This window comes from Xyrauchen texanus, chromosome 1, assembly GCF_025860055.1.
Source record: "Xyrauchen texanus isolate HMW12.3.18 chromosome 1, RBS_HiC_50CHRs, whole genome shotgun sequence".
NCBI classification, from domain to species: domain Eukaryota; kingdom Metazoa; phylum Chordata; class Actinopteri; order Cypriniformes; family Catostomidae; genus Xyrauchen; species Xyrauchen texanus.
The window spans coordinates 49,761,147-49,785,035 of NC_068276.1; the positions used below are offsets into that span (position 1 = coordinate 49,761,147).

General features: G+C 35.9%; 1 pseudogene; it reads right to left on the bottom strand.

Annotated features, from left to right (window-relative positions):
- Positions 1–1,501: 1,501 nt before the first annotated feature.
- Positions 1,502–23,646, bottom strand: LOC127645544 (peroxisomal acyl-coenzyme A oxidase 3-like; annotated as a pseudogene).
- Positions 23,647–23,889: the final 243 nt, after the last annotated feature.

The window sequence follows — 23,889 nt, forward strand, 5'->3', positions numbered from 1 at the left end:
TAACATTCTGCCTAAAATCTACTTTTGTGTTCCATGAAAGACAAAAATTCATATGAGTTTGGAACAACAAGAGGAAATCACATAATTTTTATTTTGTGTGACGATAACTGTTACAACTTAATATGTGCGGCAATGCAACAGCAGTGATTCATTTGAAAATCTTCTCTTTCTGAAAAAAAGTTTTGCTCCATAAAACTGCTCATTTGCAGTATACTATACTTTAGCATCTTGCTAAACAATCCCACCTGCACCTGCACAAACCATGTGCTCCAACTTCACAGAAAAGCATAACATGAGAATAATAGTAACTGTTTATGTAGTTTGATCTTGGTTTAGTCTGAGATTTAGAATGTCATACATTGTCATCTGTTTGTTCCACGCTTTAATGTGCTGTAAGTGATTTTAGCCATTCTGGAACTTCCATTAGACTGAGCTTTTGAATTAGACATGCCTCCTTTTTTCCAAAACTCCATCCTCCAAAGAGTGCACCATTGAGATTGTCACGAGCAGCTGTTGTCAAACACAACAGTAGCAATATAGTGCCATTAACTGGCAAATGTTATGAATCTGAATATGGCATGAAACCTAAATGATCCACTTCACCTACTATGAGAATGTGCAAAATGACTGACATTCAGACAGCGCATCAATGTATTCTGATTGGATGATCAAGGAATGTGACCGCAGAGAGATCGGTGAGGTATATTAGGACACTTATTTCAGTGATATCTTTCAGAGAGTATGTATATTTTCTCCATATCAATCCATAAAAATATATATATATTTTCACTTGCAGCACCTTTAAGCATCATACAGATGCTCTTACATATCTTCATTCATGAATAAAGAACACTTTAGTTGTGAAAAGTTTTCAAAATGTTTTATTTTGATAAAAAGTTCAAATGTAATACTTATACAGTGATACAGTATGGACGAAACATCCATACAAGGATTTAAAATCACTGACATCCACAATTGCAATGTCATTCAGCAAAATCATAATCATACACATTCATTCCTCATTAGACCTATATCAATGCAGTTATCAAAATGATGTAATAATATAAACTTATATACAATTACATTAGTATCTGAACATTGCTATTATGTTGAGAAATTAATGAGGTGCAATATCACTAAGGTGCATTTTGTTACTCTTTGGTTGTTAGTGCAATAAAATAAATGAACACTCCCACTTTTATAGAATCTAAAGATATTGGGCCCTATTTTAAGAGCGCTAGCTCTAAACGCAATGCTAAATGCAGTGCTATGACATAAGTGATAAGTGCAAAGCCAATAGGCAAGCCGTGAAGTTTTGGTATTTTCATGCAAGCATGCGCTAAATCTATGCGCAAGTGGGTTTGGCGAAATACCCTGCTCAATGCGCAAATTTGTTAGATCAAGTTCAATTTAATTCTGAGGTTCTTCTCAGGGTTTTTCACCATCTGCGTCATATTATAACAAATGGACAAATGGACTAATGGACCAGTTATATTGTTTCCTAACTGCTCTCCAGCAGAGACCCAACTACAGATTTTTCACAACAAAACTCAGCCCACCAAAATGGCCATTCCAGAATATTCTTGCCTTGCATGACTGTGGACCACAGGTTTTTGTAGAGCTAAAATACATGAGAAACAGACAAAAGAACTTAAGTCATTAGTTACACCAAAAGATAAAAATATGGTCAATCCATGTGACTCACTATCAAAGAATATCTCTTCAATTCAACTAGAAAACAATAGCAGTCAGACAACAAACATAAAGAGACTATTCATAAACAAGACATCTCTTTTATCAAGTGAGTCAGAAAATGTACTCCAGAGTGCCAGAATAAAGATAATTTTCCAGTAAATTTCCACTCAACTAGCAATTAAGCATCTCACCCAGCAGGGGAAAAAGTAAAAAGGTCTTTGTGTCAGTGGATTGTGTATAGGTGTGGGTGACTGTTCTGTCTAGCCTTTTGAATTGACAACAACAAAAAAAAGGCCTGGCTGTTTTCTTTAACTCACAAAATTATGGTCTTCCAGACAAGAAATCAACAGTTTTGTGAATATGCTGTAATGGCTTGAGGAATGACTCAGTAACCATAATGTCTAGTCACAATCATGTTTCTAACAAGGATAAAAATATTAAACCCCCATAGGAGTATTGTCTAATAAAGTGGAATGCTAATAAATAAAAAAATAAATAAACTTGCCTTGCCTTGCCTTGCCTTGCCTTGCCTAATAATAAAGGTTTTGCTTTAATTAACTGTGGTCTGCAGTGATGTTTTGCTTTGTGACAATAGTGGAAATGAATGCACTACCCAAAGGCCTAATAATTGTTGATTTTTTGAGATGATGTTGAGTTTGCCCCATTATGTGACACACAGCTGTAATACTTTCCTGTAAACATTGCATCATCACAGCCTGTCGGTATCATAGGCAAACTTTTTACAAACCCAATCCCGAAAAAGTTGGGATTGTATGGAAAATACTAATAAAAACAAAAAGGAGTGATTTGTAAATTATATTCACTCTCTGCTATATTGAAAACACTACAGCATATTATTTGATGTTTTACCATGTGAATTTAATTTGTTTTATTAGATGTTTTATATATGGTCATTTCATGTTCACCACGGGGTAACATCACCATTTCCTCTAACGACACGTATTAAGCATTTTGGCACTGAAGACACAGGTTTTTTAAGTTTAGAAAGTGGAATTTTCCCCCAGTCAACCATTATACAGGTCTTCAGCTGCTCAACTGTACAGGTTCTACGTTGCCGCTTCCTAAGGTGCCACACATTCTTAATTGAAGACAGGTCAGAACTGCAGGCAGGCCAATCTAGCACCTGCGATCTCTGCTTACACAGTTATGCACTTGTTATGTGGTCAGTATGTGGTTTGAAGTTGTCCTGCTGGAACATTTTGAGACGTCCCTGGAAAATATGGTGTCTTGATGGCAGCATATGCTGCTCCAAAATTTAAACATATTTTTCTTAATGGTGCCTTCATAAAGGTGAAAGTTACATATGACATGACACCCCATACAATGACAGAAACTGGCTTTTGGACCTGACACTGATAACAGCATGGTTGGCCCTTTTCCTCTTTGGCATGGAGAACATGACAGCAGTTTTTTCCAAACACTATTTGAAATGTGGACTCGTCAGGCCAAAACACATGGTTCCACTTTTCTACTTTCCATCTCAGATGAGACCGAGCCCAGAAAAGTTGGCGGCGCTTCTGGACAGTGTTGATGTTTGGCTTCTGCTTTGTATAGTAAAGCCTGAACTTGCATCTGTGAATGCAGTGGCGAATGGTGTTAACTAACAAAGATTTACCAAAGTATTCCCGAGCCAATGTCATGATATCAAGTACAGACAAAAGACCGTTTTTAAGACAGTGGCATCTGAGGAAGATCACATGTTTTTAGAAGTGGTTTTCCAGCAGGACAACTTTAAACCACATACTACAGTTACTAGATTGGCCAGCCTGCAGTCCTGGCCTGTCTGCAATTAAGAATATGTGGCACATTATAAAGTGTAATTAGAAGAAATGTTGGCGTTTCACAGTGGTCAACAATCAAAATCTTTTTTGGAGCGTGTTGCAATCATCTGATTTAGAATATATATATATATATATATATATATATATATATATATATATATATATATATATATATTTTCAAAATAACAATTAAATTCACAAGGTAAAACTTCAAACGATGTGTTGTAGTGATTTCAATATAGCACAAAGTGAATAGAATTTACAAATCACTCCTTATTACAGTCTCAACCTTTTCAGATTTGGGGTTACAATAAACTGGCAGGAAAATTGCCTCTAAAAATGTTATACCTTAAGAAAAGAGTGGTACTGCAACACAACACAAGACTAAGCTGATTAAAAGTCATTGCAAAAATGGCTCAGGAAAGTAAAGTTATTTCTGAGAAACGTTTTTAGTAAACTTTTTTTACTATGGCACATGCCTTGATATTTGTAGTGTAGTGTAATGCAGTGAAATTGTGGTTTAGAAGTGGCTTAATTTACGGTAAGTGTCAAAATACATTACATTACACAGTAAATTACTTTTGCAGACATAAATGATTCAGAGACACAACGGAAAGCTGGTGAGTCCCTTTTGTGTGCACATGTGCACTTATGTATGTGTTCTCTTTCTTCACCTTCAGCTTTTCCAATTTGAGAGTTCAGGATGAAGTCAGGAGGAGCCACCACATGAACCAATACCACAGCATCATCCTTCAGCTACACAGAGAGAGTGGCATGACTCTTGCCATTACAAAGTGTTTCTGATATTTGCGTTATAATGCATTGGTTTCTTTGGGGCCATTTACACACAATGCAATCTTGCATTCTACTGCACTATATTTATTTACATTTGTAAGGTATTTGACTCTTGCTCTGTTTTTTCAGTGTCTAGCCTCATCAGCGCCATATTTTTACAACACCATGTCTAGTTTCAAGAAGCTCAACTTTTAAAATATGTCTCTCTGCATTCTATTCTTTTCCAGCATACTGTGTCTAGTCGTTTTTGAACACAAGAACGCATCCTGTGTGAAAGCCCCTTTAGAGTGTATGTTAGGACATACAGCTATCACAATGCTAACCTGGCCACAGAGACAGATTATGGCAGTCTGGATCATTTCAACCGGCTCCTGACCAGAAAAATTACCTCCTAAAAAACACAAACAAACCATAATATCTCAGAGTTCAACTCATGTGTCCAAAACCAGCAGAGATGTATAGAAAACTAAAGAAACCAGTGTTGCGAGCAGTGAATTACATTCATAAAGGATGTCCATGTGGTTGGTGAGTGCCCACAGGTCATAAAGAGTACAGAGAGGCTTCAAGACTGATCTGAGAGCAGCTGGAGTCTGTTCATCCTGACACAGGTCATGGAAGCACTGCAGCACTGTGTGCTCAATATAGGCAATAGCCAGTGATCGGCAGTAAAACATCTAAAAAAGAGAAACAGGATAACACACAGACAGATCTTTTTAGTTTTTTAAATAATATATCCAAGAAACCAGTTCACAAACTTAAACAAGGCAGGCCTAGAAAGAAAGTGCACATATTTACAGTGTAGACAGTTTAACCCACGTGTTGAAATTGTAGACAGTTTAACCCACTTTTTCACAAGCCAGGATATGACAGTAAAATAACAGACATGACACAGTCGGAACAATTATTGGGATAGTTATAGAGAAAAACTTGGAAAAAAAAAAAACCCCACCAACTTCGCAACCTTAGCAATATACTTATGTTTTTGTCTGGTTGCTAGCTGGTGACGCTTTATGTTTAGTTGTCGCTGGTTTAGTATTGTGTGTCTTGTGTTTAACCCAACTAATACGACATATTTCCAAGTGAAACTGAATATTCAACGATAAAAAAAACCAACATTTGGAAGGACTTTATTTTTATTTTACTGGATTGAGAAAAGTTGACATTCCATGCCAAAAAAGGTGCTAGACATTAATGCAAAAATTCGATCGTGGAGGACCATATTTTCAAATGCTAATGTTTCTTTTTAAATCTAACGACATTTGTAATTATTGTCCTACCATTTATTACATTTAGAATAACTAGCATTGCATTACTGTGTTAACTACTACTTTTTCAGCAGCCTGGATATCCCTTCCATCTTTTCTATAAGGATTTCCTAAAAGAATTCTAAGCCATGAACCAAACCAACCAACTCAGAGGTGAATCATAACAATACAAACTAATATTTGAAGCAAAAAAAGGATTTATTTGAAAATAAAATAAAAAAGGTCAAGACTATGTATTTAGTGTCTTTAATGAGGGAATGAACTACAGTACAATCCCATGAAGCATTGCGAATGACATAATCGAATGAAAAATAATGGAAAAATATGAAACTGTTGATTTAATGTTGCTATTTATAGGTGAAGAAACATTCCATTTTAAGATTTTTACAAATGTAAAAGTAGTTTGAAGATGAAGGTTGTGTTTTTCACAGTGCATCAAAAGCGCTGCTGAGCACATTTGGCGGGCTTTGTTGGCCACGATTCTCTGATTTTTGGACCTTTATCTGCTTGATCACAGGTAGAGCAGTTCTTAATCAGGAATTCTGCTACTAAACACAATTTTTTAAAAGTTAAAACAACTTTTAGCAAATACCATCCATTAACAAACATGTAGCTCACAGTAGGTCTGTCTTAAAAGGTTTATGGTTATCATTAGCTGTTGTTAAAAAATAAATTTTCCTATGGAGAAAATTAATGGGACTTTTCCTTCTGGAACCAGACAGTTGCGCTCTATTGGCAAGACTTTGAAACGGCTGCATTACCAACAGCAGTAGCCCAAAACTATCTATAACTCAGATGCACCGGTAAATGTCTAAACCTGCTGGGCATTACTGACTGCCACACCTCTGCTGGAGCCTTAAGTTGTCCAGCTACGGGGTCATCAGATGGGAGCCAACTATCGTGGATGTTTCACCCCATTAATCCCAGAACATCTCCTGGTGGTGGGGCAGTGGTCAGCGGACGTCTTCCTGACACTTGTTTTCTTTGGAATAACTTTCACTTATGAATCATGCACATCGTTTTCTTTTTCCTTTCTATACTTATTTTATCCTCCAAGCTGTGTCTGTCAGACAAGTGAGAGAACATTTTACTTGAGCAACAAAGCTGAGGGTGGGGATGCACCCTAGACAGTCTCCAAACTCTACTCTACTTTAACTGACTGAATGTTTTTAGAGGAATTATACCCTCATCCAGCACAGTGTTATATTATTGCAAAGAACATTCCTGGTTGTTAAAAAATAAAATAAATGTTTTAACTAAAGTGCATAAAATAAAATAAAATTGTTTTAGTCAGTCCATATTCTCAAATTGTAATATTTCAATAGGCAGTTCTGTGTTAACATGGTGTTACACTTGCACTGGTGCCACAGTATATACTACCACAGACTCAAGCTTCATAACAGCGATGTACCACAGTGTTTTTCATTAATTACAGCTGTATGTAGAGTAGAATTATTCCCAGATAGCATTGGTATTCGGCTGAACTCGGTGGAAAAGCAGCTAATGATCCCTGGTCAAGGGCTGTTCAAACAGAAAGGAAAAGAATGCGAGGATATGGAGACACACGTTTCCAACTTGAACTCTTTTACAGACTTTGCTTAATCTGAGAAATGCTGATAAGAGAGCAAGAAGCAATGGCCTTCTCTAAGGGGCTGTTCCATTTGGTTTTCTACGTCTACGCACTAGATGAACGTCTTTGTTTTCGCTTAGTTATTTTTTATTCATCAGCTCGTGTAGGAGCACTGTTATTTAGATGCCATGTCAAGTTAAAACGCATCTCGAGACACCTGGTTTCTGTTAAACTGTATTTTGTTGTGCTTCATCTAGTGTTTTTAAGCCCAAGAATGCGATTGGTCTTAAGTCATCACCAGTGCTTGGCACAACCAAAATTCTAATTCGCAGTTTTAACATTCAAATATGCGTATTTTTCTTAAATTCGACGAATAATCAAATTTTAATTTGACAGCCCTACTATATGCATATCTAGTCACCTACTAAGCTGCCAGTATATACAATAAACATAGCTATGTGTAATTTACAGGATTCCTGCTGTGTGATCATTAAAGGCATGATTCAAACATACTTGGCTGTTGTTTTGAGCCTCAAAGTCTCCCAGTCCAGACCATTTCTCATGAAGGAGCTCATTTGGCTCTCACCCAGTAAGAAACACACCAGCCACTTATACACTGCCAGATGCACTGAGGACAAAATTATATAATTTTAATAAAAATAGACAGATGATGCAAGATATTGAACACAAATTATAGCAAGGCAAACACAATCATGTTGAGCAGTCCAAAGACTTGACTGAAGAGATATTGGAGGTATTGTTGGGAAGGGTGAGTGGGATTTGGGGCTAACTCTAAAATGTTTTTACAAAGGCTTGGTGCTGAAACACCAGCACACACAGATTTAATCTTGGATTGTGTATCTGGGTGGGGACCATGACTAAAGAACAAAATGTCTCGTGTTTTGATGGTTCCATGTTGTAGAAGTGACCCAAACTCTGTGTTCACAAAGAGAATAACTTATGTGCATTCATGCTATATTAAGAGCATGAGCATGAGCAAAAGAAAAAAAAGTTGCCAAAGAAAGTTAGGTACTTACAATGGAAGGGAATGGGACCAGTCCATAAATATTAAATTATGCAAATATGTTTCACAAGTATATTCAAAAGACCTAAACATTTTATGTGTTAACATGATGTTAGTTTGATTACTTACTAACCTTATCTGTGTGACGTTACTGTATATGCAATATTAAAACTTTTTTTTCTTGACAATGATTTTAAAATACTAAAATCATGTTAACATGTATAATGCTTATGTCTTGTGGCTATACTTTTGAAACCGTATGTATTTTAATGTTTATGGACTGGGCCTATTCACTCCCATTGTACTACATGCCTTACTGTAACTCCAATTGTTGCTTTGTGTGTGTGTGTGTGTGTGTGTGTGTGTGTGTGTGTGTGTGTGTGTGTGTGTGTGTGTGTGTGTGTGTGTGTGTGTGTGTGTGTTTTTGTGATTTACGAGGACAATTTTGTAAGTTACAAATTAGTAATTACAAGGTTATTATGCTATAAATGTGATTTATGAGGACATTTCTAGTGTCCCCATAATTCAAATCGCTTAAAAATCATACTAAACAATGTTTTATTGAAAATGTAAAAATGCAGAAGGTTTTCTGTGAGGGTTAGGTTTAGGGGTTGTGTTAGGTTTAGAGGATAGAATCTATAGTTTATACAGTATAAAAGTCATTATGTCTATGGAAAGTCCTCATAATGATAGGTAGACCAACATGTGTGTGTGTGGTGTGTGTGTGTGTGTGTGTGTGTGTGTGTGTGTGTGTATAAACACAGGGCAAGTTGAAATGTTCTTTATTGTAATCGACATTGTGCCACAAATGCTGTCCATTAAGCTTAACTTGTATTGAAAACAGAACATTTGTTTAAATGTTAACATCTTTTAAGATTTATCAACAAAAATGAAGGCCAGAAAATAGCTTTCCCATCTTCTCACGGAACTAGTAAATCAGAAAATGACCCAATTTCAGCCTCCCTTAGTAAATTTTTTCCCCCACAACACTTGTCAAAACAAGACCACACAGAGATTGAAACTCTCTTTAATGCAAAGATCTTCATAATGCTCAATCCAGCAAAGTAATTTCTGAAGAAATAAGCACATATGATTTTGACATATGAGGGGAAACTAGTCCCTGGATTTCTTCTGTTATGGTGAGCATTTTGTTAGTATGGACCGATATGGTGAAACAGTGAAGCAAATGGTGAAATATGAAACTTTAAAACAGCTAATAGACAGCATAAAAACAGCATAGTTACCTTTAATTTATGATATTGGTCTAGTGGTTTACCAAGACATTATGTCGACATTGGGCAGCCTAGTGTGTTATTAAGTTGGCATGGTGCAGATCGATTGCAGGTGAATTTATTACAGGCAAAGAATGAGTATTTAAACTTTTAATGTGAGATGCTCTGTGTAGCAATATTAAACTAGCTTTTAAATGTTTCCTAGGCACATTAGTCACATGATGTGGCATATGACAATGTCAGTTAAACCCCAAAAAGTCCAGCCCCTCTCCTCGTCAAATTAAAACGATGCCTCTCTGACCCCTGGAACCAAGCAACAGTGAACTGAGTCACCAGCTGAGGAATGATGCCAGTAAAGAGAGCAGATGTTCTGCAGATGTGCAGCTTGCTTCAGGACGTCTTGCTGGCTTGCTGGAGCCATCTGTAGCATCAAGGAGCACTTTTAACAGTAAACCACACCATGACACGACACAGATTCTCGCAATGTGTGCAGTGGTGTAATACTACTGTAATTACATTACAGTAAAATGTGTTTAGGAGAGAGAAGATTACACCCAAACATTTTGGATTACTCAAAATCAGAACTGCAAAGTACCTTATGAAATATATGTGTTGATCAGTTTGTTTATCTGGCTTCTACTGACTGTCAATGAATTCGGAAAATTCCAGTAATTTCTTCACTCATTGAAAAACTGAATTAAAATACTGGTTATACCAATGGGCTCACTCTGTATAAATAAATCTAAACATACATCCATATTAGATGTATAAACAATGTACTGTGTATACTTTATATACACTGGCGGCCAAAAGTTTGGAATAATGTACAAATTTAGCTGTTTCAGAAGGAAATTAGTACTTTAATTAACCAAAGTGTCATTCAACTGATCACAAATACAGTCAAGGCAATACTGATGTAAAAAACAGCACCATCACCATTTGAAAAAAGTAATTTTTTATCAAATCTAGACATCAAACCAACACCTTATCCTGGAGTATTCATGCTAAATTGCTAATTTGGTACTAGAAATCATATCAAACACTGTTGAAAACTATTTGGTTCATGAAGCTTAACATTGTCTTTGTGTTTGTTTTTGATTTGCCACAGTATGCAATAGACTGGCATATCTTAAGGTCAATATTTGGTCAAAAATGTCAAAAAAGAAAACAGCTTTCTTTAGAAACTCGTCAGTCAATTATTGTTTTGAGGAATGAAGAATGACAGAAAGAGGTGTGGATGGCCAGATGTACAACTAAACAAGAGGATAAGTTCTCTTATTTGAGTCTCTAGTTTAAGAAATAGATGCCTCACGTGTCCTCAGCTGACAGCTTTATTGAATTCTACCCGCTCAACACCAGTTTCATGTACAACAGTAAAGAGAAGACTCAGGGGTGCAGGCCTTATGGGACGAATTATAAAGAAAAAGCCACTTTTGAAACAGAAAAACAAAAAGAAAGGGTTAGAGTGAGCAAATAAACACAGACATTGGTCAACAGATAATTGGAGTGTTATGGATCTTAAACCCATTGAGCTTTTGTAGGATCAGCTAGAATGTAAGATGCTTGAGAAGTGCCCGACAGGACAGCCACATCTATGGCATGTGCTACAGGAAGCGTGGGGTGAAATTTGAAAAAAGAAATTCAAATTGTAATAGTAATTTTTAACATTATCATTGTCCAGACTATACATTGTGATCAGTTCAGTGCCACTTTGGTGAATAAAAGTACCAATTTCTTTCCATAAGAGAAAAATCTGTACATCATTCCCAACTTTTGGCTGCCAGTGTGTGTGTGTATATAAAATATTATATTAATATGTTTTCATATCAGTAAATTGTGGCATAAATAAAAATATATATTAAAATGTATTGTGTAATGTTCACATACAGCCAAGGTCTACAGTTTTAATCAAATCTTAAGAATAATAATCTGAAACTGATTGATGAAAGTGTCGTTAGTGATTCAAAAACGGTTAAGTCTACTCAAAGACAACATTGCAACATGCACATCTTCTAATTACTTTTTGAAGAATTTACCATAATAAAGTTTATCTAGGATTTATCTAAGGTTTTGTTTTTCTCCAGAACTTCATGTGGGGACTCAAGTCACCAAAACAGAACTATGAGGAACCAAAATCAAATATTGTTTCTTCATGCTTTTGTAACAGGTGCAGTTCAACAGACAGATAGAGTTTCACATATTCCCTGTTGCCTTTTGTTTTTGTGCTTTTATGTTGAAATTCTTGTTTAGTTCCTGTTAGTTTTTGTAGTCCTTTGTAGTTTCATTTTATGATTGGCTTCCCCTGATTGTTTCCACAGGTGTTCCTCGTTCCCTTGTTTGTTCCCTTGTATATGTAAGCCCTTGTTTACCCTGGTTAGTTTGTCAGTTCTCACGTGTTGCCATGTTCTGTGCCTGGTTTCCTGCATTTTATTATATTCTGAGTTACTTTGTTTATCTTTTGTTTCATTAAAGCTGCACTTGGATCCTCATTCTTTGCCTGGCTTGTCACATAGAGACTGAATCATTTGGTATATGAAGCCACAATGACCAGTGCTGCTTGTCACAAGTATTTTACAACTTTGTTGCCATGGAGATAGGGTTTAATTAGAACTAAACCCTAATTCGACAATAAAAATAACGATTTAAACAATTTTACAGCTCAAATTATACATGGTTTAACAGATGAATTAATATAAGTGCTTTTATAAAATTATAAGCTTCACATTCCTGTCTTTAAATTCTCCCTGCAAAAGTGGCCCCATTCACTTCCATCGTAAGTGCCTCACTGTAACCTCCATTTTTGCTTTTTATTAAAGACGATCTATCTGCAAGCTTTAATAAAAATGATGACAGTGAAACAAACAACAAGAACTGACAAAGGAATGCAAAAACTAAAAGGGTATTTATACAAACAAGAGCTAATGAGGGAATGGAAAATAGGTGAGAACAATGAGGAACAGATGGCAGTGATGAGGGCAGTGCATACTGGGTAACGTTCCGGGGAAACACTTCAAATAAAGAGTCCTAGGAAACACAAGGGCGACAGACTCTGACAGCATGTGTCGAAGGCATTTAATTTTTTGTGGTAATCAACATTATGCCACAAATGTTGTCGATTGAGCTTAACTTGTATTGAACCTGGATTATTCACATTTAAATGAATAAGAAAACATTTTATTTATCTTGTTTGATGTTAATAGGTGTTAGTAATTAGATCATATATTGATAGATTGTATGAAAAAGTCTGTTCAAATTTGAGAATAATGGCAGCATTTAGCATTCTTAAATAGCATGATTTTTACCTGTTGTTCACTTTTGTCCTTCATTAACAGTCCGATTTGAAATTCCAAAAATTTCACGGTGAAGGATTTGGTGAAGTGCTCCAGTGCATAAACTGCTGACAGGTGTGGAATCAGACACCATTGCTTCAACAAAATATGGAACATGGGAAGTGTCAAAAGACAACTAGTTTAAAAAGCATGCACTGTGGGTTTTATTGATGACGAAATGCTTTCATATCAAACTCAAAAACATTTTAGATGCTAGAATTACATACTAGTGACATCATTAATTGATGACATTAAAGAATAGTGAATTGGTTTGTTGAACAAGTTCATTGAAGAAAACGATTTAAAGAAACTGATTTGCGGAAATTAATAGGAATACTGGAGATTAGGACACTGTGAGTTGTTATAACAAGCCCTAACAAAACAGATAAAACCTTAAATAAATAAGTTATTTTACGTTTTCTTGGTGGTTACACCCTATCAAAGGTCATTTACATTACTCATCTTGCATTTTGAAGTTTTTCAATCTGATAGCTACATATAAAAAAGGTCTGGATTCTGCTTCAGCATACACACCCTTCATCAAATGAGCCCCACATTTTCCAAGATAAATTCTGTTAAATTTCATCATGTGCAGTTAACAGATTTTTGATCATTTCACACTGATAAAAAAAGGCAGGCCATGACTCATGACAAAAGAATAATGACTCAGTCGTTAGTATTACTGATATAGTGACCTTTGTTCTTAAATATATTAATGGGAGAGTGTCAGTATTCTGTACCTGTAGCTGATATTCCAACACTGGAATCTCTTTGTCCACTTTGGGCCAAGCTGTCCGCTTGTGGCAGAAAAGCGCACAGCCACAGTCACAGCCAGATTGACCAGTGCCATCCTTGTAATGCCCTCCCTGCCTTTTTAACAAGGCCCCTATAAAGACAGCCCAAACTGCTTATTGGGGTCCAGCTAGTGTGTGTTAACAGGGTGGGGGAAACAGATGAAGGCATTTGGAGACTAATAGCAGAGATGAGATTACAAAACTAGAGAAAACAAGATAGAGTGAGAAAATAAAGATGGGGCAATGATAGTTCATTTATTCATAAGAAACACTCCAAACTAACAAAGCGACAATAGTAAATCAGGTATCAGTAAAGAGCTCTAAACCTCACTCTCTTGCCTGTTTGTTTTCAGAAAACCCATTTATGTTTTTTTGTCAGTGAAAATCGTTGACCGCCTGGCTTTGCCTATGATTAAAAACTCCCTGTTTGTTTGAAATGAAAGCAAAGGGATTCCTCCTCTTACATCTTGCATAGCAGCTGGAATTTTGCATAGCCAGTTTCTCTTTTGATAAAGGGATAGTTCACCCAAAAAACTAAATTCTCTCATTATTTACTTACCCTGAGTAAATCCCAGATGTGTATAACTTTCTTCTGCAGAACACAAACAAAGATTTCTAGAAGAAAATCCCAGCCCTGTAGGTCCATACAATGTAAGTGAATGGTGGCCAGAATTCTGAAGGTCCATACATTCAATTCAATTCAATATTTATTAATACAGCACATTTAAAAAACAACCAAAGTTGATCAGAAAGAAAAATAATAACTACAGGAGATAAAACAGACAACAAAGTAAATAACAAATACTATGGTAAAAGAAAACAATTCACAATGATCAAGGAATATTGAAGGCCAGAAAGCATAAGTATGTCATTAGAGCAGACTTGAAGGATGAAATAGAAGGGGCTAAGCTGGTATGGAGAGGTAGACTATTCCAGAGTTCTGGACCGGTGATCACAAAGGCGCAATCACCTCGATTTTTTAAGTCTAGATCTAGACACATGGAGTAAACAAAGATTGCAAGATCTCAGGTTTCTAGAGGGAATATACGGATGGAACAAATCGGTCAGATACTGAAGGGCCAAATTATTGAGGGCTTTGTAAACATACAATAACATTTTAAAATAGATTCTGTACTTAACAGAAAGCCAGTGCATAGCGAAAAAAATAGGTGTAACTGGCTTGTACTTGCAAGTGCCTATGAGAAGTCTGCCAGCTGTGTTTTGTACCAGCTGTAAACGGGAGAGGGAAGACTGAGTAGACACCGTAGTAAAGTGAGTTGCAATAATCTAAACGAGATGTTACAAAAGCGTGAATCACAGTTTGAAAGTTTCTCGTGGATAAAAAGGGTTCGCTTTAGTGAGAAGTTAAAGATGAAAAAGTATGACTTTACAACAGTACTAATACAATTTTCGATTATTATCAAACAGAACACCCAGGATTTTGGCGCAGTGAGTTTTATATGGGGCAAGAGAACCAAGGTCAAGGGCAACAGCACAGTTTTCCTTAGGCCCAAATAAAATGATTTCAGTTTTATTTTCGTTTAGGTTTAGGGAGTTAATTGAAAGCCATATGGAGTGGGCTAAAGCACATAACTGTTAATCAGAAGGTTGCTGGTTCGATCCCCACAGCCACCACCATTGTGTCCTTGAGCAAGGCACTTAACTCCAGGTTGCTCCGGGGGGATTGTCCCAGTAATAAGTGCACTGTAAGTCGCTTTGGATAAAAGCGTCTGCCAAATGCATAAATGTAAATAGCTTGGGTTCTTTTAAACAGGCCGATAGTGGATGTAAGGTGTATTTATCATTATGTTTTAAAGGAAGATATATTTGGGTATCATCAGCGTATAAATGAAAAGACACACCATACTTACTAAAAATAGAAGCCCGAGAGATCATATACAGGGAAAACATCACCGGACAAAGGATTGATCCCTGCGGGACTCTGCAATTGAGAGGTATGCTAGAGGAGGAGTGATGACCAATGTGAACAGCCTGACCACCTGTTAGTCAAATAGGAGTGGAACCACTGTATTACTGTGCCACTGTCATGGATCCACCTGACCCTCCTGCCACATACACACAACCCTCCCTCTCTACTGAATACTGATCACCTGCACCTGCCTCTCATCACTCATTCCTTTTTTACTATGAATCTTCATTTACACTTTCACATTCTTCTTCTTTTGGTTTTGGTGACTAATGATGAGTAAATGATGAGAGAATTTTCATTTTTGGGTGAACTATTCCTTTAAAGGAATATTCCTAAAAAAGTTAAGCTCAATCGACAGCTTTTGTAGCGTAATGTTATTTTCCACAAAAAAATGATACATAATTGTAAGGCATTTATAATAAAGTGAATAAGGGCCAATTTTTGGAGGGTTTAAAAGGCAGAAATGTGAAGCTTATAATTTTATGAAAGCACATATAATTTATTATGTTAAAACTTGTGTTTTATTTGAGCTGTTAAGTTGTTTAAATCGTAAATTTTATGGTCGTTTTATGGTTTAAAATTTTACAGAGTAAGGTCATCGAAGCAATGAATTTGTAAAATTGCATACAACTTTACACAGAAACGTTCACAGTAGTAAGTCATTTTAATCACACAAAATTCATGTCAGAAGCATATTTTATATTATAGTATATTAAGCATATTATACTAGCCGAAACTCATTTTTGTGGTAGTCAACATTATTCCATAAATGCTATTGATTGAGCTTAAATTGAACCCAACATTTTTCTAATTTAAAGGAAGTATTGACGGCTGGTTATCTGGCAGTTTTGACTAAGACTTAAAGGTGTGGAAAAATATTTTACTTCTGTGAAACTTCATTAAATTGAATTGGGCTTACTTTAAAAGGTGAAACATAGCACCCATCTGGCATAACATCTGTTTTGTTTAGTACGTTTTCCAGAGGAATCCTCACATTGTGAAACAAAAATAAAAAAAAACACGTCAACTTTTGAGTTCAATGATTATGATGTAAAATGATACAAATTTCATGAATATAGTAAGAAATATCATTCGAAAATGTAGGAGTTCCCCTTGATTTTACCGCCATCTACTGGTCACATGCTTTAATTGCAACAGCTAATTTTCAATCCACAGTCCAGGAGCTAACGCCATCCAGGTCAGGCCATTCTGACCTGGTTTCTTCCTCATATCTCCAACCATCACTCCTGGCATGGCCAACAAAGAATTTGGATCCCTGACCTATTAATTACATTACATTAACAGCACTCTTCACAGTTGCTCTGACAAGACAGCAACAAACAACTTAATAGACAATCTGTTTTCATACATATGTGGACAACAAAAGAGTGAAGGCCGTGACATTTCCCATCAGGTGTGTAGAGCTGGGCAAAAACAACAGCATGAGTGGCTGTCTTTCCCAAGTTCCCAGGAGTGTTTAACACAAACTCCTGCAGAACACAAATGAGCAAGTATTGTTGTCAAACGTAAAAGAAGTAAAATAATACATAAAAAACGAATGAAGCTGCTTTTATAATGGCACAACTTTGTAAAGGCAACATCTTTTTATAAACCTGTCCCTTATATATTAAACTACTGATATACATTGTAATTAAGCCTGAAATGTGATAGAGTTCTGCATCTTGACACATTTCTAAAAGGGAACTGGACACAGCATAGAATCTTGCACAGCATAGTATATAGGCCCATGCCCTATAGAGAGTTAAGAGAAAATATAGCTGCAAGCAGCGATGATGACGGTACCAAGCACAACTGGCCAATTTCCACTCGGTGGCTTTTGGTAAACAATGCAAGGTGGATACATGCATTTGACATTATTCTGACGATTTTGAAGCAATTTGAGTAAATATAAGATGACTATTTTAAAGTCTCTTGTAAGAGCCACTCTTCCTGCTTCCAGGTGGTGGCGCTATGACTGTGACTCAAAATAGCCAGAGCCATGTGATTAGCCCCCAAGACTAAACATATATCTCAGTTTTGATCTAATTCACACATTGCACACAGAAGATATGCAACACTTCCTGTTTCCCATTTTTTGCCATTCATTTTATCCCTCACCATGGCAACACCATTCAATATATCAAAATACTGTATGTTCATAGTTTAGGCCATAATGTGGTCTAAATGTGGTGCCTTGATCTGTCTGTCTGTCTGTCTGTCTGTCTGTCTATCTATCTATCTATCTTTTGCAAAGTGATTTATTTTACATTATAATAAAAGCGTCTGCCAAATGCATAAATGTAATGTAATGTAAAATGTAAATGTGAACCCAGAAGGCAAATTCATCATGGGTTCCCTCGGGAATATCCCATGGGTTTTTATTGGTTTATGAGTAAAATAGGCTCTGTAGTAATAATTGTAATTATCAGTATACTGAACAATAATTGGAAGCTTTGTTCTACAACAATTTACTGACAGTGATACCTTATATGTGGATTTTGAAGGTGCTGTGTTTTGAAATAAGAAAAAATAATGTTGCTAAGGAGTTGCTTCATAAGAACTACAAATACCACAATCATTTGAGTTAACGGCTGACGATTAGTTCTCATACAGCAACTTATTAGCAACATTTATATATATATATATATATATATATATATATATATATATATATATATATATATATATATATATATATTAGGGCTGTCGATTTAACGCGTTAATTCAGTGCGATTAATTTGAGTAAAAATAACGTGGTAAAAAGAATTACGCAATTAATCACAATGCCCGCACTGATATGGAAGATTCCGGAGAAATGTAAGCTTGCAGTACCACCTGTTTACTCCAGAGGGCAGTAAGTGAAACTTCAGCTGTGTGGCAATGCGCAATTTATACAGTGAAGAAAAACACCCTTGAGCAGCAGAACAACACAAACATTCATTACGTGTGCAAATCAAAACTAAGTGATCTCAAGATGTGTTCTAAGTATTAAACTATATTTAACTTGACACAGTGACCTACACATTTTATGTTTATGATGCAACACCCGAGACACTACACAAGCTTGTCTGACGCAGGTGTACATTGACGGGTCCTTAAACAAGCCCTCATAATAAATCTCCAACTGATTGACAAATTCACTTGTGAAATGGATTGCTGTGAACTGTATGCCAATGATTGGCTTATGTTTAATAATATGGTAGTAAACAATACATTGTATTCTAAAGCCATTTTTGTGTTGTCTTATCAATGAGTAACTCTTCTGCTACAGGAATGTAATGAATTATAATTAGCTGAATATTTTTATATATATATATATATATAGAGAGAGAGAGAGAGAGAGAGAGAGAGAGAGAGAGAGAGAGAGAGAGAGAGATACAGGCTATGTATATATATATTTTAAATATTTAAAGAAAACTATCTATCATTATTTCATCATTATATATTGAATTATATTTATATGAGGGGCTTTCTCAGCAAATATTTGTATATGCGATTAAATGCTTATTATATATATATATATATATATATATATATATATATATATATTAAATGGATAAAAAAAGAAGTGTCCTAAAGTAATGTTTACCACAGACCTTATTTTACGCTTAAATCCAAAACTGTCATTATAGAAACCCATAGGAAAATCCCGAGGGAACCCATGGCTCGAAAATGCTTATTCTCTTCCGAACCTGAACAGCCTTGTTTTTCGAGTCATTCTGGCACACACAGCAAGGGCTCTGTGGTACCTGTAAAAATGACTTTGTACGGCAGGGGACGCCACTGTGCAGCTCTACAAAAAAATATGGGAAAACACCGTTTTATAAAACATTATTTTACCATAACATGGACGCTGACAACTCTAACAATGGGTCTCTGCAAACAAATTTACCTTAATAACCTTCACCACATGTATGAAGGGAAAACAGAGATGACAAACAATAATTTTACAGTAGATTTAAAGATACTTAGTCTGGATTATTTATATTAATGTTATACTGAATGAGGAAAATTACAAATATCAGTTTGAAAATGTGTTAGAGAGCTCACTTTAGGTTGTTGACTTTCTGGCCAAAGCAAATGACTTAAATTAAATAATTTTCTCTGTATCAACACATAGGGCTATACAAGAGCTATTTATTTACAGATATATATATATGCAAACAAAATATGTATATGTATAAATACAAAATAATAATAAAAATAAAACTTAAAAGAGTCTCCTAAAATTTTGAGCCTCTTCTCAGTCAGTTATCTGGATCTCATCACAAGTGGCACTAGTGATTCAGTAAGTAATGTTTCTTCTATACAGTACAAAGTGGCTGAAGCATAGTTGATTGGATTAATAGCAGGTAGCCCATGAAGGAAATGACTTCAATTACAGAGCTTTAATATGATGTTTAGGATTTATGATGATTAGGAAAGGCCCAAGATTATGGACAATGTATTTATAAAAAATGGTCTACATTGGAAACTTTTGACTTAATTGAAAACAAATCTGACTTCTAAAATATTAATGGTAATGTGTTTGTGTTTATGGTTAAATGCATGACTTGAAAAAAATGCTCTAGTACTTAAATGGTGGACTTAATGGTGGTATTGCAAAAGTGTTGCAGTTCATTTGAGTGAGAGAGGTTTTTATCTTCCTGTTTTATTCTTGCAAACACACACACCCACACACACACAGACACAAACACACACACACACACACACACACACACACACAAACACACACACCCACAAACACACACACACACACACACAGACACAAACACACACACACACACACACACACACACACACACACACACACACACGCAATCACAAACAAACACACACACACACACACACTGGGTTTCCATGTTTTATGGGGAATTTCCATAGATATAATGGTTTTTATACTTTACAAACTTTATATTCTATCCCCTAACCCTAAACCTCACAGAAAACTTTCTGCATTTTTACATTTTCAAAAAACATAATTTAGTATGATATATGATTTATAGTTTTCCTCATGGCAAATTGTCCCCAAAACATCAAAAATTTCGGGTTTGACTATCCTTATGGGGACATTTCGTCACCACAAAGTGATAAATACACGCACATACACACACACACCGATTAATGTTCAGTTGGAGCTAGCTGTAAGCAGTCATTGAATATTAATATTCATTAATAACTGATATTAAAACAAATATTTTCTATTAATCTCCTCTTTCACTTTCACATTTTGAAAGTGTAAGTGAAACTGTAGATTTATAGTAACAAATGACTTAATGATCTGTTTCTCTCCCACACCGTATCGCTTCTGAAGATATGGATTTCACTAGTGGACTCTTATGGATTACTTTTTATGCAGCCTTTATGTGATTTTTGAAGCTTCAAATTTCTGATCACCATTCACTTGCATTGTCAGGACCTAAAGAGCTGAGATATTCTTTTAAAATTCATTGTGTTCAGTAGAAGAAAGAAAATCTTACACATCTGGGATAGCATGAGGGTGAGTAAATGAGAGAATTTTCATTTTTGGTTGTACTATTTTTATATATTTACTTAACATTTAGTGAACTAAAAACCTGATTGATGAAGTAATTAAATTTGAAGGTGGTAAAGAACTACTATTAAAAACAACAAACTGCTAATAAAATTATGCTCTTAGTAGACATTTTCTTAACAACAATAATAAAAAGCACATACTGTTATACATGATTAGCAAAAATGCTTAGCAGATCACCAAGAGAGAGAGAGAGAGAGAGAGAGAGAGAGAGAGAGAGAGAGAGAGAGAGAGAGAGAGGAGAGAGAAAGAATCCCAGAACATAATCCCATAATTTTATAATATATTCCTAACATGTGTTTTTACACAGACCCAGATTGGGCCTTAATATCCATAATGACATCACTCTTTCTCATGCGGCCATCTCATAATTTATCTTCCGATGGGCTCTTTTGATCCCTTTCATCCTCTCCGTTTTGTTCCATGGGGAGTAATGGCACAGTGGATAATTTTGTGACCCCCCCTCTCAGGCCTAAAATAGTGAACTAACATACACTAAACAAACACAACAGGAAATCAGCATGCATGAGTAAGCAATAACTCTGTCAAAGCTGTATGCATACTCTGTGAGCTAATGTGCTGCTTCAATATCGCTTAACACAACAACACACAACAAATACTGTAGTATCCTTTATCATTAAACTGTCAAGCAGACAGACATAAAGACCCAAACTCTACACTCAAAAAAGAAAAAAAAGGATTTTTGTTTAATTTATTTAATTAAAATGAACTAGAAGCAACACAATTTTGTCACAACTTTTTGTCACAACTTAATTTCATTGTGTTTTTTCCATTTAAATTTGGATAACTGATGTTTACTTAATGCATTAGAGTTGGGACCACATGAATACTTCTTGTGGTGTTAAGGTAGCATTGATGAAATTGTCTGGGGAGTTAGAAAATACAAATAATTAATTAAATAAATAAATAAAGATAGATAGATAGAAAGAAAAATACGTTCACTGAACTTAATTATACAGAGGAAAACTTTTCACACAATTAAAGAAAATTTCTCCAACAAACAAAAAGTAATGGTGTGAACTGATTTGTTTTAATTGTACAAACTTAAAATTAATTTTGTCAGACCTATTAAGATCTAGTTAACTGCATAAGTTGGCTCAACTAGACTAATATTATTAACCACTAATATATGCCAGTTGAATTGTATTAACAGTGAAATTACTGCACTTGCAGTTTGACAGTGACTCTTCATGTAACTTTGAAGCACACCATACAAACTCATCAAAATGTGGGAGTCTATCCTCAACCTAAGAACAAGTGCCAATATTCACCAAAATGGTAACTCCAGCCTAAATAAAAACCAGCCTAAAAAATGTCTTTTTTCAAATGCCAATATAACACAACATTAAACATGAACACATCTCTTCCTATTCTTATCTTACTCAAAAATGCACAAAATAAGAAATCAAGTTAGGATAAAAATTGTTTAGAGTTGTGCTGCTTTAATTCATTTTAATTAAGTTAACTGAACAACCTAACAAATCTAAAGTAAATGATCAAATTAAGAGTTATTTTAAGTCTTTTTGTGCAAGATGGGTCTTAAGAATCTAAAGTATAATGGGGAGACTTGTTGATGTTTAATGTTTTGGTATGTTGAGACTTAGAAGAGCTTCTATTATGTTGGTATTTTGGTGGTTACTATTAAGGTGAAGAGTTGAGAGCTTAGATTGAGAACACGCACAATGACACCTAAATCAGCCATTGAGGAATTACTGTGCTAACCATAGTCTATAACTATGACTATCAATTAATGATATTATTTGGGGTACATTTTTCAATGTTTTGCACTAACAGCACTCAAATCAAACAATGTATAAATGTATTATTCGGCTACTCCCATTGACGTCTCAACACATAACAAATCCTTGTCAATCCTCAGCAAACTTCGGCAGTTAGTGGGAAAGACTCATTCGGTTCTTTTACAGTCGGACAGGTCGCATGCATAAAGCTGCGTTTAAAGCTGCATGTTGTTAGGTCACTAGTAGTGTGTATGGAGAGTCTAAACAGCACTGTTTCTTAATAATTCATATTATTATTAAAATATTAGGATCACGTGATCTCTACCATCTTCTCTCGTATTGACTGTTGCTGCCAAAAGTCGCTCTTCATTTGCATAAAGTAAATAATGTCTCAACTTTGTGCCATCGCTGGACACGCCCACATCTGGTCGCCAACGGTCATCACTTGTATCACCAGCACTCATTGAAAATAAATGAGATGAGGTCGTTTTGTCACTGCATGTCGCTGGCAGTGTGAACGCAGCTATAGTCAATACAAGTATAGGCAGCAGCTTGTGAGGCAGGGGAAATTCACTTCCACCACCTGTACCATCAGCACTGGTGCCCCCCAGGGATGTGTGCTCTCCCCACTACACTTCTCGCTCTACACAAATGACTGCATCACCAAGGACCCCTCTGTCAAGCTGGCCTCTTCCGAGATGATGATGAGTCTGCACATAGAAAGGAGGTTGAACGGCTGGCTTTCTGGTGCAGTCAAACAACCTGGAGCTGAACACGCTCAAAACAGTGGAGATGATTGTGGACTTTAGGAGGAACACCCCAACACTGACCCTCCTCACCATTCTAAACAGCACTTTGGCAGCAGTGGAGACATTCAGGTTCCTGGGCACTACCATCTCACAGGACCTGAAGTGGGAGATACACATCGACTCCATTGTGAAAAAGGCCCAGCAGAGGTTGTACTTCCTTCGCCAGCTGAGGAAGTTCAACCTGCCACCAGTGCTGCTGAAACAGTTCTACTCAGCAGTCACTGAGTCTGTCCTCTGCACTTCAATAACTGTCTGGTTTGGTGCAGCTACGAAATCTGACATCAGAAGACTACAGGACAGTTCAGACTGCTGAGAGGATTATTGGTTGCC